The sequence below is a fragment of the Puma concolor genome, chromosome B4 (assembly GCF_028749965.1).
Source record: "Puma concolor isolate L17-30 chromosome B4, mPumCon1.1.hap2, whole genome shotgun sequence".
NCBI lineage: Eukaryota > Metazoa > Chordata > Mammalia > Carnivora > Felidae > Puma > Puma concolor.
In genome coordinates this window covers 83,593,482-83,612,918 of record NC_141673.1, presented here as the reverse complement: position 1 = coordinate 83,612,918, position 19,437 = coordinate 83,593,482, and the positions used below count along the sequence as shown (strand labels likewise).

At 35.7% G+C, this 19,437-nt stretch overlaps 1 protein-coding gene across 3 annotated transcripts in view; it reads left to right on the top strand.

Moving 5' to 3' along the window:
* Positions 1-19,437, top strand: part of RASSF8 (Ras association domain family member 8) — a 119,364-nt gene that overhangs the window by 78,622 nt on the left and 21,305 nt on the right. Inside the window, exon 1 of one of the 3 annotated variants that reach the window (XM_086713819.1) lies at positions 18,889-18,981. The exons of the other annotated variants lie outside the window; for them this stretch is intronic. The gene's annotated coding sequence lies outside the window, so the exon portion shown is untranslated. Of the gene's footprint in view, positions 1-18,888; positions 18,982-19,437 lie in introns of those variants that run through there. 3 annotated transcript variants of the gene reach the window in all.

The window sequence follows — 19,437 nt, the reverse complement described above, 5'->3', positions numbered from 1 at the left end:
TATCTATGAAATTGACATTAATATAATTATCCAGGTTTTGTTTTAGAAAATTAATAACATGAAGTGCTATTGATTTTTTATGATAGACATAAGATGAAACTGAATAAAATCATCTTCATAGAAAGAAAGAAACTTATGGCCGTGTGTGTGTTTAAGCATGTTTCTTTGTCCATGGAAAACTGTTTCTTTGCATTTAATATGCAAACCTGCCTGGTCCCTGTGGGCTTTCCCACCCTCTGGGTAAAGATTAAGAGTAAGGACTGGAGTCAGACTCAATTAAAATCCTTGTCTCATGTTATACTAGTTGTATCTAGTCCATTAACCTTTCAGAGCCTTTACTCATTTTGCGTTATTTTTAGTTAGTATATGTGGTTGACATAGAGGAAGCTCGTGGCTTCTGCTGATATGTCTTTTCCACCACCATCTCATCAAACTGAGACCAGCTGATTCCTGGGGGCAGTGGGTAAGAAGGAGGAGGATGTTCTAAGTAGAGAAAACAGTACTTGGTGGGGCAGAGAGATATGACTACCTCACAAAAGGAAGTGTAGTTGAGGAACGGACTGGACTGAGGTGGACAATGGTAGGAAGTTTATCCTAAAGTCAGTGAGGAACATTCATGGATTTAAGCAGAAGAGGCCCAGGAATATAGTATTGTTGAGTGGATAAATTCATGCAGAAATGAACTAGGTTGCTTTTGGATGGATTTAAACTGAGAAAAGAAGCTAAAATGAAGAGATTGTCATGATGTCTGCTGTTGAGACTGCTTATGGTTAAAGGAATGAAGTTATGGATGGTTATGGATTTCTTGAAAAAGAAATTTTAAGTGTATAAATAAGTTCTAGCCCAGGTGATATTATTCTTAGCCCCCTATAAACATAGGGACTGTCACTAGACCATACAACTTAATTATGCAAGAGTTAAACTAGCTAGGAAGTAATGCCCACAGAAGAGGGGTCAGTGCCTTAGTACAGCCTAGAGAAGAAGTTTATTAACCTTACCCTTAGAAGTTATAATTTTTATCAGTAGTATTGGGCAGTTGGGAAAATGTCCATTAAAATTTATAGGGAAATACTGGAGTAATCTTCATAAATCTCAAAAATAAGATATATTCCATAGCAGCTAATGCACATAGAAATTAGGGGCACCTGGGTGCCTCAGTTGGTTAAGCGTCTGACTCCTGCTCAGATCATGATCTCATGGATCATGGGTTGGAGCCCCATGTCAGGCTCTATGCTGACAGCTCAGAGCCTGGATGGAGGCTGCTTCAGACTCTGTGTCTCCCTCTCTCTCTGCCCCTCTCCAATGCGTGTGTGTACACGCACTCTCTCAAAAATAAATAAACATTTAAAAAAAAGGAAATTAAAACCAAAGGTTGCAATAAAAAGAAAATATCCAGAAAGGTAAAACAAACCAATTGGAAGAACTCTGCAGCTTATAAATCTGCTATATGGTATTTTTTAGTTAGATGGGCTTTAAAAACAATTAAGAATTAGTATCATAGATTTTAATACATAGATTATGTGGAAAAGATATAATAAATAATTTTGCTGTATTTGGACCTTATCCCAACCTTGTTTGGTTTTCTCCCTCTTCACCCCTGCATTTTGTAAGGAAGTAGGAAGCAAGCAGGAAGTTCTACAGTGTTCCCTTAATTGAAATATGGATAGTAAATGCTGGAGGATAAGGACTAAGAGTTACTTAGCCTGCCAGAAAAAAAAAAAAAAAAGGTTTTTTTTCTAAGATGATTATTTGTTTGATCATTCCCACTTAAAAAAAAAAAAGTTTTAATTTCAGAAATTAAGAGCGATAAAATCCTAGATAGGGCATGGGAGTATTTCACCCTGCCCCTGTGGACTCAGGGATTTTGACATATCTTCTCTCATCCCCATACCCCAGCCATTGCTATGACTCTTCCAGCTGACCAGTGTGTTCATGAAAGATATGTGTCCTGTTTCTCTGGTATTAGGGCTGGAGACCAAATGGAGAGACCCTGACCTAGATGATCTATAGATCCTTTCAAGGGCTTTGGATCTATATCCTTTCAGATGCATGTAACTGCTACTAAAGAAGTACTGCAGGAAAGTAGATGGGAGATTATCCTAAAACAAAAAAGGGAAGAAGCAGTTGAGCCTGTGATAAAGCATGTAGATTTCAATGAGTTATAAATGTAGCTTTGAAGTACAGCAAACTAAACAGACTAGTTAAGAGATGCAGAATTCATTTTAGCCTAGCATTGTTTTCCCCAGAGTTTGTTAAATTCCCTTTTAATAGGCAGCAAAATAAAAAGGAAACAAAGACAAGAAACAATTTCAACGTCTCAAATTAAATAATATCAGTTATAAAATACTTTCCAGTGGATCTCTGCCAGTGCCCACTCCTTATCCTCTTTGGTATATGCTCTTATAAAAGTGAACTCTTTACAAATAAATTTAAAATTGTATATGTTATTTTGTATAATTTTTGTATTTTATATACTTTTTGGAGGTAGTTTTAGAAATAGGGTAGAGATTAAAATGTTTTACTACCAGTATCCCATTTTATTCTGCCTTTTGTCAAAATCTTCACCCCATTTTTTAAAATTTTGTGACCAAATTGTATTTTATTAATAATTTTCTTGTTTGTTTTTGTTAGACTTTTAAGACTAAAAGTTTTATAGACTTGTAACACTTGTAGTTTATTCAGATTAGCACTAAATTTAGGTAAGTGTTTTCAAAAGCAAATATATTTCATAGCATGGACTGCCTTTTTTATGGCTGATGGACCACCACGACTACTTCAGTGGACCCTTCTACATTGGAGGGGGGAGGTGTGTGCACACCTGTGTTCACATGCACACAAAGAGATTCACGAATGGGATGCAGGGGAAAGAGCTTCAGAGGGGTAGCAGGGTCCTGAAACCAAGAGTTGGTCCCTAAAGGTCACCACAACATGCTTGTTGCCCAAGAGTCAGAGTCTAAAGGAAAATAATGTTCCAGCCATCTGGAATGTGAAACAACTTAAAGTTTTTCTTAAAAAAAGAGAGAAGAGCAGATACGTATTAAACCAAGCTCAGCTCAATTCTGGGACTGAGCTTGAACAATGCCTATGATATACATATGCTTAAGATCTCACCTCCTCCTAGTGTATTATTGTCTTTCTACCTTGTACATACCTCCATCATCAGTTATCATATCGGATGGTGATTGTAAACCTCTGGATTTGGCACACAGATTATATGTGGTGTATATGCTTTGGATGAACTAATACCACTGTAATAAAATATTTTGTTCTCTTTGTAATGTTTTCTCTGCTGTTTTATACCTATTTTTTAGAGTGAAAGTTTGTTTCAAGATCAAAGTCTCAAAGGAGAACATCTCAGCTGCTTTGGAAATAGAACTGACTAAAAGTAAAAAAAAAAAAAAAAATACAGTAAAGACCACAAAGATAAATAAGCTGAAATAATGTGGTTTTGATAGTTTCCTAAAAGTATTTTAGCTTCTCAATTATGAGCACCACAGATCCCGCATGCTTACTTGTTTGTTTTTATACTCTGCGTTTAGAACCCAAGCTTCTGAGGCATGTTGGAAACCACAAAAATATAAAACTAGATATTTGGCTTTTAAGTGTATCTTCAATGTACACCTTCATCATTGTTACTCAGGGCACATTAGAAAAAAAGTCACTTGCATAACCTACTCGTTAACTCCCAAGATTAATTTGGGAAAATAATTTAAAATGCTTTATTCTTTAAAATTCTTGTTTAAAAAAAAAAACACCATTTAAAAGGGAGCATATTTAATTTGCTTCATTTCCAACCAGATATAATTAGTGCTTAGTGAAGCCTCAGCTCCCAGTGCACAAAACTAGGACACTGCTTTGTCTCTTGTTGGTTTTATTTAATTTGACTTTAGTGTCTTCACAATGAATTTATTGGCCTGATAAATTACTCCTTTGTTTTCAAAGACAAATCCTTCCTGTCACTCAGGTCTGTGTCAGTCCTTTCTACTTAGAGCTTTGTGGAACAGTCCCAGATGTTTATTCTTCCTACGTAATTGTAGGACTTTTTCTTTTTTTCCTAGAAAATGTTTATATTTTTCAAGTTTGTTTTTGAGTTGTCTTTTAAAATATACATATATATATATATCTATAGACACGTGTGTGTGTACATATATGTGTGTATATACATATTTAAATATCTATGTATGGAAATTAGAATATATTTGTATATTCTACTGGCACTCACAATGTGAAGCATTAGAATCATAACTGGAAGGGATATCGTGGTTGTTCCTCATGATTGGGCAGGGAACTGATCCAAAGCTGTGGGTTTCATTGAGCCTCCTCTTATGAAATTTAACATACTGCTTGTGGTCAGGCTCAGAAGGTGAATTTTTTTTATCATATTTTTTTAATTTACATCCAAGTTAGTTAGCATATGGTGCAACAGTGGTTTCAGGAGTAGATTCCTTAATGTCCCTTACCCATTTAGCCCATCCCCCTTCCCACCACCCCTCCAGTAACCCTGTGTTCTCCATATTTAAAATGACATATCAGATAAAGGGTTAGTATCCAAAATCTTAAAGAACTTATCAAACTCAGCACCCAAAAAAACATAATACAGTGAAGAAATGGGCAAAAGACGTGAATAGACATTTCTCCAAAGGAGACATCCAGATGGCCAACCGACACATGAAAAATGCTCAACATCACTCATCATCAGGGAAATACAAATCAAAACCACAATGAGATACCACCTCACACCTGTCAGAATGGCTAACATTAATAACTCAGGCAACAACAGATGTTGGTGAGGATGAGGAGAAAGAGGATCTCTTTTGCACTGCTGGTGGAAATGCAAGCTGGTGCAGCCACTCTGGAAAACATTATGGAGGTTCCTCAAAGAATTAAAAATAGAACTACTCTACGACCTAGCAGTTGCACTACTAGGTATTTATCCAAGGATACAGGTATGCTGTTTCAAAGGGACACATGCACGCCAATGTTTATAGCAGCACTATCAACAATAGCCAAAGTATGGGAAGAACCCAAATGTCCATCAATGGATGAATGGATAAAGAAAATGTGGTATATATATATACAATGGAGTATTACTTGGCAACCAAAAAGAATGAAATCTTGCCATTTGCAACTACATGGATGGAACTAGAGGGTATTATGCTAAGCAAAATTAGTCAGAGAAAGACAAATATCAGGACTTAATTCATATGAGGACCTTAAGACACAACAGATGAACACAAGGAAAGGGAAGCAAAAATAATATAAAAACAGGGAGGGGGACAAAACATAAGAGACTCTTAAATAGGGAGAATCAGAAGGTGAGTTCTTAAGGTGACTTTCATGGCATCTCCAAAGAAATCATCATCAGAATTAGTTTTGTGAAGTAGATAAAACAATCTCCATTCCTTGGTTTTGCTTAGGAAGGTGGAAGGTGGCCTCTTTATCTGCTGCAGATAGTTCACTTATAATAAATCTGGGAGGCTGTTAGGGGTCTGAGTTGGTGTAGTCCTAATTTCAGTCTAGACTCTGTTGAGTCTGCGTGTGAGAGGACTCAAGATTAGAGACCTGAGTTCTTTACCTAACTCTTTTAACCTTAACTCTTGAACTCTTGAACTCTACTAACCTCAACTATTTGGTGTTTTGTTTTGTTTTTGGTAGTGGGAGGGGGGGAGTATTATAAAATGATAGTATTATAGATTATAAATTATAGAGATATAGTTAGAGAATATAGATTATATGGATTATAAAATGATAACTGCTTGCCTAACTTCATAAATTATCTAGCACTTGTCAATACATGATGTATTTAAAATTAAATCATTATTTCATTTTCTGGCCTTGCATCATCCTCATCCTCGTGAGTATTTGATTCATTTGAACAGTAGCTTTTTGCTTTGATTTTGGTAATAATATCAGTGTTTTTGCTTTTTAGTTGTTGAATCATAACTTTAAATATATTAGTGTTTTGATTTTTAAAAAAGGAAATTAGGACATTGTTTAATCTCCTTAACATAAGATTTCTGGTTCAGTAGCTAGGCACAAATAATTGGTTCCTTGGACTTGAATTTAAAAAATGAAAAATTTCATTCTCTTAGTCATTCTGCCACTTCTAGGTAAATTTTGAGCAATGGAAAAACTTTCCAAAAGTTCAAATTATACTTCTATTAACGTTTCAGTTAACTAGCTATAGATACCTCTTGACTGTAAAAACTACTGTCCCATGCTACTGTGCTGAAACCTCCTGAATGCCCTTCTTCATTCCCTTTCTCTGCCCCTCCCCCCACCTCTGCAGGTTTTAGACATTAAATCTACTGGCTTTTAAATAGTAAATATGTTAGGCCTTGAATCCTTGATTCCTGTTTTATTAGTAAGGTAACTGCTGACTCTTCATTATACTGAGACTTCTTATTTTCTGAGCACTGAATATATTTATATAGAACTAACATGAATTTAATATATTAATATTGGTCACATGTAGGTTTTAGTCTCTGAGATTTTTTCATAGTCTAAAGTTTAATCATTTACTTAATCTTTTTCCCTGAATATGTTGCTTACCATCACATTAAAACACAAGTCATGAGTTTTTTGACATTTCTTAAATTTGTTTTCATATGTACAGCTTTTAGAGTATTTCATTGTTTAGTTTGTTCTTCAAAGGTCTATACTCTTTCACTTCTTTGGAAGCTCAGTTGGAGTAATATCATTATGGATTTGTAGAAATGTAGGCAATCATAAATGCATCGATTTCCTGGCTTTGACATTAGATGATTGTATAACTTAAACAGTTGTTATCAATGTAATGAGCCTGCACATTGTTCACAACATTAGCTGTTACAAAGGAAACAAATTCTGACTTCTAGTTTAAAATACAGTTAAGGGGGGCGCCTGGGTGGCGCAGTCGGTTAAGCGCCCGACTTCAGCCAGGTCACGATCTCGCGGTCCGTGAGTTCGAGCCCCGCGTCGGGCTCTGGGCTGATGGCTCAGAGCCTGGAGCCTGTTTCCAATTCTGTGTCTCCCTCTCTCTCTGCCCCTCCCCCGTTCATGCTCTGTCTCTCTCTGTCCCAAAAATAAATACACGTTGAAAAAAAAATTTTTTAAATACAGTTAAGGAATTAGAAGGGGTGTGTGTGTGTGTGTGTGTCCATCCATGCACATGCACACACATGTATGTGTATGAATATGTTTGTATACACATATATACACATATACATACATTAAAATACAAATTTGCAAATCTAGATCAGTCTTAACAATGGAAGTACAGGACAGCCTGATATAAATGTGTACAATAATGCTAAGGAGATACTATTTAAGGGCATAGAGTATACTTGAGTGTGTTTTATGGCTTTATGTCACCTTTCTGATACTGTGATGTTGTTGGATCTGTCTTCTCAGTTCCAGATGCAGATTTCTAGTTTTGCTGAACAGCTCTACAGAAATACTGCTCTTACAAATTCAAAATATCCAAAACTTAAAAACTTTTGTTATGGCAAAATCATATTGAGAATATGAATTGCTAGTTATTGTAAATATTTTGGAACTTTTAGGGTCTAGTTTTAATAATAAAATGAAGTACATGTTTATTTAATTCTTTTCTTAAATAATATAGTTACAGAAAAGATTAGTTTATCTTTTCTGCACCTAAATAAGCTAAACATAGCAATTTAAGAACTTGTTTACAGAGAATACAATGTATTTGAAAGAACACTTTGGAAAAGACCATATGTTGTGTTCACTCTGTGTATTCCCAAGCTTTGAAATGGAAAAGAATATTAGCCACAGGTCTATCTATGGGTCTATTTGTCTTCATAATCTTAGATAAGTTATTTAGATAGGTCATTTATAAACCGGAATCTGAAAATGGCTTGAGAAGTCCGGACTGTTTACTTTATCAATTCCTTTGTTTTGATTTCATTAAATTCCTTACATTCTTTTTATTAAAACTCTCTGAGTGTGTAGGGTGGAGCATGTCTTTCTTTTTAACTGGAGACATTTGGCCTATTTTGATTAATCTGTTTTTAGGGAGGGAAAAGCTTTGCTTAAAGTGATAAGGTGTTGAGAAAGAGCCCTGTCAGCAGAATTTTATACTACACTGATATTTTTTTCATTTCTAAACATTAGGCATTATTTGTGCAGTTATTTTTCTATCTACTCTTTTACTTGCACACTTCCTTTCACTGAGCATTTAAAAATTAATAGCCATAAAATTATTTCAATTAAATATTTAAGATCACATGGAAGCCACAAATTGTAGATTAGAACAGTAGTATTCCTTTCATAGGTATTACCTTGAGATATACAATATTTAGGAGTTTTACAATGTAGTGTAATATTCATCGTAGCATCACTACTGGAGTAATCCTTGGCCATATTTTTTGACGCATTTCATTCCACTGGGTGATAGTTCTACAAGGGACTTTGCCAAGGTAACTACTAGATTAGCAGTACTTGAGCTTTTCATTTTACTCTAAAAATATAGGAGTTGATGAAATGTAAACACATTGTAGAAATCAGATGTATTAATGAAATGTAAATAAATTTATTTAAACATAACAAAAACTTAAGTTTCTACCCCCTATCCCCACCCCTTGTTTAATTTGGAAAGTGTTTTGGGATTTTTAACAGTTAATTGCTTTAGTTGCTGTGCCTTACAGTTGAGCCATTTATATTAATTCATGTGCTCTAGGTTAGGTGTATAGCTTTCCTCATTCAGTCTGCCTACTGACTGACAGGTCACACCCATCTTCATCTAGCACTATTAGTTTCAGTAAAGGGCAGGAACTAGGCCTAAGCCCAATTCTTTAAATAGAATATTGTCAAGTAGAATACCACTTTAGTCAACATCAATGATCATATTTATAATAAATACCATGCCTTTTGCCCCAATATGTCATAGCACACATCTCAAACTTAGCATCTGTCTTCTCCAATAAGACTGAATGCCCCCTCAAACAATGCAATACTTCATAGATTATTTAACTCCAAAACTTCCCCCAAATGAATGCAGAGCAGCACATAATACCTCTTTAAAGAGAATGGAAACTAAAGATAATGTAAGGAATAAAGTATGGTACTTTGGAACAATAGCATTATGGGTACACTGAATAACCTCGGTATTAAATTTTTGCTATGAAGGAAAATACCTATTACTTACTAAAATATAACCAAAACATGCACCTATTTTTGCATATCATCTAGGGATTCAATTATTTAATTGGCTTAGATTGTCTTCTACAAAAAGCAAAATTCTTCTTGACTCTTTTTTTTATCTTTTTTTTTTTTTTTGAGACAGCATGTGCACATGTGCATGCATGAGTGGGGGAGGAGGAGAGGGACAGGGAGAGAAAAAACATACGGGCTCTGATAGCACAGAACCTGCTACAGGGCTGGATCTCATGAATTGTGAGATCATGACCTCAACTGAAGTCAATAGTCAGGTGTTCAACAAACTGAGTCACCCAAGTGCCCCTCTTCTTGACTTTTAAAGATTATGGGAAAACTGTCTTTTCATATTGTTCATACTTTTTTATATGTAAAGTTTATTTATTTATTTTGAGAGAGCACAGGAGGAGCAGAGACAGGGAAAGAAAGAGATATGTGGGACTCAAACCCACGAACTGTGAGATCATGACCTGACCTGAAATCAAGAGTCGGAGGCTTAACCAACTGAGCCACTCAGGTACCCCTGTTCATACTTTTTAAATTTTTGAATTGAAATAGTCCACTTTAACAAAGATTCTTAGGGATCATGCATGTTTAGTTTTGCCAAATACAATTTCAGGCCTCTGTAGTCTTAAAGCATTTAGTACTTCACCAACTGAGTAAGTATAGTAATGAAATTTTGGAAAACATTTGAACTGTTGCACTTTATATACTGTGTTAATTAAATCTTAAAATTGAATTTAGTGCAAATTTTATAGTCTGGCAACTACTTTGAGCCAGGAGTCAGGCACTCACATTTTCTTTAATTTTATATATTTATTTCATTAGTATTTCCTCCCAAAATTCTTTTATTTTGGCTTTCAAATGTTTACATTATAATTTAGCTTAGAAATACTAATTTCCTGTACCTTCAGAGAAACATGTTTTGACATATAAATTTTGGCTATTTGAAGTCACCATTGTAACTGTAAGTCAAAACAATGTTCTGTTGAAAAGTTTATACTTATTTCATTGTAAGTATAAAAATGGGCTTACTTGTCAGAATTGATGGGCTCAGTATTTATGAAAACATGAACGAGAAGTCTGTAGTGATCTTGGCTTCATGAATAAAAAATAAATTTGTTTTTATCCCCTATTAAGTAAAACATTGGGTTTTATCACAGAACGTCATTAATACTAAATTCAGGAAATAGATTCTTTATACCTGAATGATGACCATAAAGTCACAGCATAATTTTGTCACTCAAATGGATAAAAATCACTAATGAAGTAGCCAGTATCTATTCAGATGTGGAGAAGAAAAATGATTTTGCCTTGCAGACAGTTTGTTGTAGTAGAAAGGATCTAGACTTTGGAGGTCTAATAACATTTGGATTTAGACCCAAGCTCTATTCCTGCTTCACTGAGACAAGGGAGGTATCAGAGGAGCAGTTTCTGGTAGGAATCTCAGGGGTCATGTATTCCTTACTAAGTCTGATTATTATTGAATATTAGCTCCTTGCTTCTTCTCAGCTCTATGGCAATGATTAAGCTAAATATATCACTCAACTTAGTCGTATTGGAATTTATATGTCCCATGGTCACATCCACTTGATTACTTTCTCTCCTGAGCCAAGACTGGTGATTACAGAGTCCTGGAAAACTTTATTAATAACTTTATTTCATAAATATAAGTAACTTTTTAGTAGTTACAAGCATTATCAGAGTGGATCTTCTACTTGCTGATTAAGTCTGGGCAAGTTCCTAATTTCTCTATACCTCCATTTCTTCATTTGTATCATAATAATTCATATCATATAGAGATATAGATGGGTATTAAAAGGATTAAATATAACAGTTAACTTTTCATCTATCACAAAGTAAGAGCTGAGGTAGCTATTTATTATTATTCTTGTGTTATAACAAAGACATGTTTTTATTTGAAGGGTTGGTTTACAGTGAAGGTACTAAAGTGCATTTGCTCAAGGAGAAATATCACAAATCTGTTTGCACTCACATCTACATTTAAAATGTCACCAAGTTTTCAGGAGTTTTTTATTTGTCTGGGAAACTCCTTTTATCTCTCCTTGTATCCTAAAATGACAGCCTTGCTGGATAGAGTATTCTTGGCTGCATATTTTTCCCATTCAGCACAGTTGAATTCAGCACATGCCACTCCGTTTTGGTCTGCCAAGTTTCTGTGGACAGATCTGCTGCTAACCTTATTTGTCTTCTCTTGTAAGTTAAGGGATTTCTTTTGTCCTGCTACTTTTAGGAATTTTTCCTTACCTGTATTTTGCAAATTTTACTAAGGTATGTCTTGGTGTTGGCCTGCTTTTGTTGATTTTGTTAAGAGTTCTCTGCGCCTCCTGGATTTGGATGTCTGTTTCCTTTCTCAGATTAGGGAAGTTTTCAGGTATAATTTGCTTAAATAAACCTTCTGCCTTTTTTTCCCTCTCTTCTTCTGGGACTCCTATGATATGAATGTTTATGGAGTCACTGAGTTCTCTAAGTCTGCATTTGGGATCCAATATGTTTTTTTCCTTCTTTTTTTCAGCTTAATTATTTTCCATAATTTTGTCTTCTATATCACTTATTTGTTCCTCTGCTTCTTCCATCCTTGTGGTCATTACATCCAGTTGGTTTCATATCTTGGTTATAGCATTTTTTTTTATTTTGGCCTGACTAGTTTTTAGTCTGTGGTAAGGGACTCTCTGGTGTTCTATGTTTTTCTCAAGCCCAGCTAGTATCCTTATGATCAATGCTTTAAATCCTGGATCAAGCATATTACTTATATGTGTTTCAATTAGACCCCTAGCTATGACCTTTTCTTGTTCTTTTTGGGGGGGATAAATTCTTCCATCTTGGCATTTTATCTGTTTCTGTCTTCCTTTTCTGTGTCTTAGGAAAGCCTGTTATGTTTCCTGCTCCTGAGAGTAATGGCTTTATAAAGAAGAGGCCATATACTGTCCAGGGCCTGGTGTTTTAGGAAGTGTCTCTGGTGTATGCTATGTGCACTCTGCTGCTGTGTTTTAGCTGCTGTTTCCCTCACGTCACTCCTCTGCAGAGTTTCTCCTTACCTGCAGCGGGGAGTGTTTCAACCTTGTCCAGAGTGTGGCGAATTTTATCTAGGTGTAGTCTGGTCTGCTTGTTAAAAGAGACCTGATGCTATTTTATACTAGAGTTGAAGCTTTGCAGAACTCTAATTGTCAGTAGACTTGGTGCATGCAGGGGGTTGGAGGGGGAGGGTTGTGCTGGTCTTCTGTGGGTGGGGCCCGCTGCACTGGTTCTGACACACTTACCTGAGCAAAGCAGCACCTGCAGAGCATGGGGGTGGGGGAGGGCCTGGTGTTGGTAGTTTACACCGCCACTGTTGACCCTGTGCTGATGACTGAAGTTAGTTTATGCTGAGGGCGGGGAGAGATAAATGGTACCCGCCAGCTCCTTTGTACCCATAGAGGCAATGCCACCTCTCTCAGATGTGCTCCAGGAAGGGGGAACTGTCTCTCCCAATGTGTCCCAGGAGATCTCAGATCACACTTCCATCTGCCTCTGGATTATCTGCCCTCCTTCTCCACAGGAGCACTGCAGTGTCCACTGGGCTCCACACCTGCCATACCGTGGACCTCTGCAACTCCAGTCTTTGGTTGTAAAAACTCATGAAAATCAGCCCCTCTTATTTTCCTAGTCAATGGCTTTGGGGAAACATTCCTCCTTGTGTGATCCCCTGTGCACTCCTCTCTCTCTCACCTTTCTCTGTGACCAAGGATCCCTCCCTTCTGTAGCACCCACAATCCACTTCTTTTCCAAATCACATCTCTGCACCACCTGCCTTCCATGATTCCCCTCTTCTCTGTCTCTCTAGTTGTGCAGTTCTGCCAGTCCTTAGATCGTCTTCTTGGGCATTCAGAATGAATTGGTATTTATCTAGCTTAGTTCAAGGGACCAAACAAGCTTCAGGTCCTCCTCCTACTACTTAACTCCTCCTTTCCTTCAGTAATTTTTTTAGAAATACATTATAGCCTTGTTCACTGCAGTGTTTTCTAATGATTATGAGTGAGAGCCATGAAATAGCACATATAGTAAAAGGCATGATTTAATTGATGCCAGAGTTTAGGGCTTTTACATTAAGAGTTTTGAGAGTGTGACCCCTCATCCCAGGCTGAGAGCTCTAACAGGAATTAAGCCATCACAGATCTTGACACTGCACACATGCCTCCAACTACCTCTAAAGGGCCTCAAAGTAGACTGGGATCCTAACAGAAGATATAATTACAAAACAGATGGCTTTTTATGTTTCTTTTTTATATTACTTCAGCAAGAAATGGAACCCAGTGGTATATTATTTTTTATATTTCTTAGGAGATTTTGTCCTAGTAAAACCAAGTTGCAAGGACCTCTACTGTTCCACCTTCCATAAACATTTAACAAAATTAGCAAGAACAGACAACACATATTTTTTCATACTTCTGTTATATCGATGGTAACCACCATTTTATGGTCTATTTTGTTTATAATTATTTTTTTAAGTGTATATATCTATTTTGAGAGTGAGAAATAGAGCATGACCAGGGAAGGGGCAGAGAGAGGGAGAGAAAGTATCCCAAGCAGGCTCCATGCTATTAGTGCAGAACCCAGTGCAGGGCTCAAACTCCCAAACCGTGAGATCATGACCTGAGCCAAAACCAAAAGTCAGACGCTTAACTGACTGAGCCACCCAGTTGCCCCTGGTCTGACTATTTTAACTAGAGTGTTTTATAGGAGCAACTCCTTCAACATCTTCTATACTGGACATTTAATTTATTTCAGTATATGTAAATATATTTAATTTCAGTTTTCAGACTAATATTATTCCAAATATTGCCTAACATCTATTCATGTGACCTTGATCAAATGATGTAATTGGCCAGCCCCCAGCCTTTTGTGTTCAGATAAATGATTACACTAGTTGATGGCCAGTGAGTTGCTAGCTCTGAAAGACAAGATATCTTATCCATTTGGTTTCAGTGAACTCTATGAAATGAGAGAAAATACCATCATGTGCCTATCCCTCTCTGATTTCTCCAGTGCATGGAATCTACAGCTTCCTTGTTATAAGTTTTACCAAGTAGAGCCAAATGTATTTTGGGGTGTTGTTGGCTGTCTTGTGACTTGGGAAGAAGAATATGGCAAAGGTAGAATGGTAGAAAGGAAGGAATAAAAGAAGGTGCATGTGCTGACATTTTAGTGGCACTTGTGTGGAATGGTGACATTCCAGTTAAAGTTCACTCAGGGCTACTACCACTAGAGAGACTGTGACAACTATAAATTGGCTTACAATGATGGCTATAGGGGCCATTGGAGGACTTGAACTGGATTGTTTCTGTGTGTTGGTCTAAGTTCATCTCCATCACTATTATGATATTCCTACATACCTACCAAGTGGTCATTGTCTCATGCCACCACAGTAGCTCCCTAGCGTCTTCTCTTGTGATCCTTTTCAGGCTGTGATGTTCCAAGTTAAATTCCCAAGCAAAACACTTGATTTAGTAGTGTTCTGTCAACCAGAAGTCAAAGAAGAATTCAGTCTAATAAACATGGCCTTGTGTTTCATGGATTATTAGAATGATTTTACAAATGGTAACCATTTTGTAGGGAATAGGCAAGAAATGACTTTCTGGTAGTGTCAGTATGTTAGACTGGTAGAAGGAATTATTATCCTGAAGCAGAGCTTGCTTTTGTGACTAACCTTAATTACTAGAAACACATGGGCAATTACAAAGATTTTGCTTCCTCTCCAAGTTATAATTCTTACATAGAAATCCTGTGTTCCTGCTTAGAGTTTTAATTAACAGAGCAAAGTTTACCCAAATTCTTAGTTCAGAAATAAGGTTGGTGAAGTATTATACTCCCAAAAGTTTCTTGATACTCTTTTATGAACATTTGCTTAACATCTCTGGGTATAGGAGATACCAAAGTCATAGATTATCAGTTTAACATTATATATGATTTAGAAAAATATAATTGCCAATAAGCTTTCTGGAGGTGGGTTTGGAATAGGAAACTCAACTGAAGGTAATGGCTCTTATACCACTAAATTTGATGCTAAATAAAAAACTAAAGTTACTAGCTATATTTATTTTAAAAGTTTGTTTTTTAAGAAAATAAAAAGTAGTTCTTAATAGCAAAATCAATATTTCTGTTCCAGTAATTTTAACTTGATTTGTATCTTGCTTATACCAGATGCAGTTGAAATTTCCTAAAATGGATGCTAATCCCAATTATCATTTCTAATCTCTATCTAAAAACTTTAAGAATGTTGGCTGCTCTTAAGTATATGGTATAATAACCTAAAATGTCTTTATTTTTAGATGCTCTTATTAAAATAATAGTATTTCTGAAACTTTTCTTTTATATTAATAAGTATAATAACTTACAATATTATAATATAGTAAAAAAGTTTCTAACTTCTGAAAGCTATATTTATTTCCATAACTAACTTTTGTTGAATTCATACTTTGTGCCAAGCCCTGCACTAAGTCCATTTTAAAAAGACATGTCATTTCTCACAAATGCCTCTTGAAAAGTTATGCATCTTGACTTAAGTCACACAGTAAGTAATTGACTCAGGATTTGAACCTTGGTGCGTGCTGTTTCCACTAATCAGTGTTACCTTGGGGGGAAAAATGGCTTTTTCCAAAAAGTAGTTTTTAATGGTGTGAACTTAAAAAAAAAATGCCAGAAATCTCTGAAGCTTTGCTTTGTATTTAAGGAAAGAGTTAAAAATTATCACAAATATGCAGACATATTTATTTTGGACTCTGTAAGTAAATCTGGATATAATTTTCAAAAGCTGAAGGAATAATTTGTTAGTGCTGAAAATGAACCTAATCATGAGACACTCGCTTTGCTGACTTGTGTATTTATTTGTCATAGGTTCTCTGAATTAAAACTGTAGTTTCTTAACATGATTTAGTTGGTTTACTCTTTACTTTCTCCTAAAATGGACAGTATGCACATGTTGTCTGATCCTTGCTTACTGACAAAAATAAATTTCTAGGTGATGATAGATGAGATTTCTTAGTGTAACTTAGGACATTTTAAAAGCATTTATTTGAATACATTGAATCCTTCTAGAGAGGCCTGCCTTATTCATGCTTTAGTTTCTTCATTCATCCCAATTTTGAATATATGCCCCTATTCCTAGGTTTGTGACCTTGAGAGAATTATTTAAACTGAGATTCACTTAAAATGAGACTAATGGTACCTAACTCACTCGTATTGTGAGGAATAAATGAGAAACAATACACTGTGCTTACCAGATGGTAGGTACTCAGGCCATTCCTTGCCATAGTTGCAGAACGGTCACTTGAACATGTTAAATCTGGAAAATGTTAAATCACTGCATGTGTTTAAATGTTGTGACCTGAGGATAATGAATAGTAGAAGGAAGAGCATGGGTTTGCTGGGTGTAATAATTAATATGCAAATATTGTTTATCATTGTGAATTTTTAAAAATGTAATATCAAAGAAAAAATCCTATGACTTTTCTAAAAAGAAAAATATAAAACCTATCTTTAGAAGAGATGGCTTAATCATGGCAATTAAGACTTTTCATATAAGAGAAAGAGAAAAGCTATTAAATTTTCTCATTTGTTCTATATTATTCCTACAATATAGTTGTATCCGTCACCACTTCTGGGTGTTTCAAAATACATTAAAAGGCTAAGAGAAATCTCATTTTACATACAGCATATCTTCAAAAGTTGGTAATTTTGTATCCTGTAGTTCAGTGGGATATTTTATAGGCATTATGCCTCTTTTCCACTCTCTCACCCTCCATGCTGAGTCACTGAGTACTAGTTTAACAAAGTTTAACCAGTTTCTCTACTGTGGGATATCTTGCTGCACATTGTCTCCCACACTGTATTTTGAAATGTTTCCCAAAATTGTTAAACTGGGGAACCTTATTTCCTTATGGTGCGTGCACAGGACTATTGTTCTCAATATTTCATTTGGGAAGGATCTTATTGATATCACTAAGGTCATCTTCCTCAGTGCCCACTTTTAACATTTTGTACTTTTTATGACAACCTACTCTCTGTGACACCATTTCCAGAACTGTGTTATAGCAAAATAATGGGTTTTCTGAAAGCAACTGAACATTTAACTGTATTTCCAAAATACAGAACCAGAGTGTTATAAAACATGCATCACCTGAACACTACAGTTCAGGGGCAGATAACCTATGACTGGCATCTGATGCAATTTTCCAGAACCTGTTACCTGTACCTACCAAAATCTGTTTTCTTACCCACCGCCTTCCTTCCTAATCTGTTTTCACTCTTCTCCTTCTCCACCCACATTGTGCTTCATCCTCTCATGTTATCCAGGTTGTTTTTCTTTTTTTTTAATTTATGTTACTTTCCCGTCACCCACAGGCAATATGTACCTATTTTTTTCCTTACCTCAAAACCATTTGAGCATTAAAAAGTTAATCCTTTTTTAGTTTGTAGCAGTTGTTCTACATAACTTCATAATTCCCACATCAAATCAGTTTTAGAATAAGGTAATCTAAAGTTAAAGTCCCTTTAGTTTTTATTTTTTCACTAGTTTTCTATACAAAAGAGAATTTGGGTATCTTATTATTGATTCCAATAAGTATTATTCAGGATATACCATGTTCATTGTGCAGAATCTCTTTCTGTATGATGCCAAAAAAACTAGTGCGTAGCATTAGTATTTTATTTAAAGTAGCTAGTTTGATTGTAAAGATTTTATTATAACTCATTTTATCTGTATGATGTTTCTATAAAGAATGCTCTAATATGCAGTAACCAAAAACTGGACATGAAAGAAATGATAAAATTGGCAATAAGCTTGCTTGTATGTTTGTGTCTAGTGTCCAGGGAGTAAAGGAATTTGCTCAGTAGCTCAATGGTAGCCATCACAAGGAACTTACACCATTTTTAAATATGCAGTCAGCACTTATTTGTGAGAGCCTTTGGTCACAACAGTTTTGTCCGCTGATCAGGACATCACCTTGTTTTGTGTGTTTTTCTCTTGAAAGATACCTTATTTGATATTTATTGTTGATTCATTAACATTGAGCTCACAACCAATAGCACTATAACTCACACCCAAACCAAACCTATCTAATAACATATTTTCTTCGTAAGTCACATCACAACCTTCTTGCATTTAGGAACACTAGATAGTGTCTGCACTGTGTTTGGGAGCCATTTTCAGCAATGAAATCACCAACAAAGACCATAAAAATGCCAAAACATGGCACTAAAAACACTGAGAAAAGATAACTTATTGATGTTATGAAAGCTGAAACAAGAAGGCAGAGTATTGCCTCTCTGCATTTTCCACTGCTGTATACGTGTCTGTGAATGACTGTGAAAGTGCCATAAATATTGATTTTGGGGTTACAAATTTAGTGAGTGGATGAATTCACAAATAAGGAACCCACAAATGAGGATTGACTGAAATTGCTTTATTAAAGTACTGGTCTTGGAGGAATATGTCTCCACAAATGCAGATGCTTAATTCCAATAGGCTTTCAAGACAGTAAATGGTTTTTAACTAAAGAACACTTTGTTCCCAGTAGCTTGTTACTGAATAAACCTAGTTCTTCACTATAAAAATTAAAATCATGGTTTGAATATAGAAACCTTATAGTGGAAACCATAACTGTACTATAATACAAGAATACTTTTGCAGTAGAACCTTACTTCTACCTACATCATTGTTTCCATGGAAAAATGTATTCCAAATTCCAGCTGAGATGCCAAAGCCCTTTAGCTTCTCGAGTCCTTAGTTCCAAGGATGACCAATCTACGAAACGCACCTACAGTGTAGGACTTTATTTTCCTTCTCGTCTAGTTCTGGGACTGGGAACAGAGCCATAGGAATTAGACTCTGGAGGATAGAACAGGGTTGCAGATCCTGGAAGGGAGTACCTAAGGGCTTAGAGAGGGACAGATTCTACAGATGACTTCCATGAATAACACCATGATTTTTAGGGAAACTAGGGATGATTGTTAGTACAGCCCAAACTGGACAGAAGCCATATTCTAAAAACAATAGCCCTGTTAGAAATAAAATTTTGGGCCACATGATCTATTAAGGCATTTTTTTTTACCCTCCTTAAGGATTTAAGTTTGAAAGAGAATATTAGTAGTGTAAAAAATGCAGATGCTGGTCTTCTCTGTGATTAGCCGTGGTAGGAAGTCTCTGATCAAGAGGATAAATACCTGCAAGTTTATATAAACTAAGCAGTATTATTTATGCTCAGTGTTTTCCCACAATGT